Consider the following 1,444-nt stretch of genomic DNA (forward strand, 5'->3'; position numbering starts at 1 on the left):
ACATTTTTCGTGCGTAATTGACCGATGCTCAATTTTGAGCCTAATTGCAAGATAGAATTTTTACGCATCAAATAGTTTTAAAAGTGGTATTATATTTTATTAAGCATTTACTGTATTTAGTCCTTTTGTACGATACGTTTTGTAAGATATATTTTAAGGGTTGGTTTACAGTTTCTGGAAATTTATCTGAACGTGTTTGCTGGTTTCTCTAATCTGCTTCGTTCCTGTAAAACTTGACATGTTACCAATTAATTGTTGCGTTTAATTGTATGAATGTTTTTGGAACATGTTTTAATTTTTTCTTACGCAAATATTTGAGTTTAGCAGATCAGCGCGCTTCACTCTTCAGTTCAGATCTGTCTGCGTTTCTGGAACTGTTTTTTTTTTCTCATATCTGATGGCTTGTAGTAAGCAAGAATACCTTCAGAAGAATTAAAGCAGGAATATTTTCACACTGTGAGCACGATGTGCGATTGGGCTTCTTTTTCCGCTTGTGAGCAAAATACTGACCGGCCCGTTTGCTCACTTCAGATCATTTACATTTTAGATCGTGATTGGACTGTGATCTAATCTCGCCCCACTCTAGATCATAATAATCTAATAAATAATCGTGAAAATCTTTTTTGTACCAAACGCTTTTGTGTTCATTTATAGCTGGTACTTTTTCGATTTTTGTCACTGTAGATTATTACCTAAACGGCGATAATTGCACACACAAAATTATGATCCATTAATAATTTAAGAGACAAAGAGATCTAACTTTATTTATTTAGATCAGATCTACTTGGATTCTCTCATATTTGTCGTTTGGAGCACAGAGTTCGGGTTGCATTTCTTCATTAAATAAAATAAAGGGTCCCGATGCCCTAGTAATAAATAAATACATATTTATTTTTATGTGTTTTATTACATAACTGTATAATTAAAGTAACAACTGTATTTTAGAAACCAGTAGTTAGGAACCAGTAGTTAATCCTTGTTTAAAATTCTATACCATCGTATTTAATTATTGGTCCGCTGTAAAACAGTCGGTCTGAAAGAAATCGCTTTATTCTGATTTAGGTGTTTTACCTGAGGCTGATCAATGTTAGTTTTAATTTAGAAGCCCAACCAAACGTGAAGATTAATACGGGATGTGTTTAGAAACAAGACAAACGGAAAACGCCGACTCTAAAAATGCTGTGCTACTTTTTTTCTGGAAATATTTAGTAACAAATTCGGCGTCACTGCCGCTATAACTTTCCTAAAACCAGCTTTTCTGAGTGAAATAAGTTCTATCAGGCTCTGGCCGCGTCTCTAGCACAGCAGATGAAAGTTGCTTCTCGTCGTCTTCTCCTATTGGCCGCTGTGTTTTGGCTCTTTTCCCCTCGGTGCTTCTGATTGGCTGCGAAGGGGCTGGCATTGAGTTCGAGGCTCAACGCTTGAAGGAAGAAAAAAAGTTGAG

The sequence above is a fragment of the Astyanax mexicanus genome, chromosome 11 (genome assembly GCF_023375975.1).
Source record: "Astyanax mexicanus isolate ESR-SI-001 chromosome 11, AstMex3_surface, whole genome shotgun sequence".
NCBI classification, from domain to species: Eukaryota; Metazoa; Chordata; class Actinopteri; order Characiformes; family Acestrorhamphidae; genus Astyanax; species Astyanax mexicanus.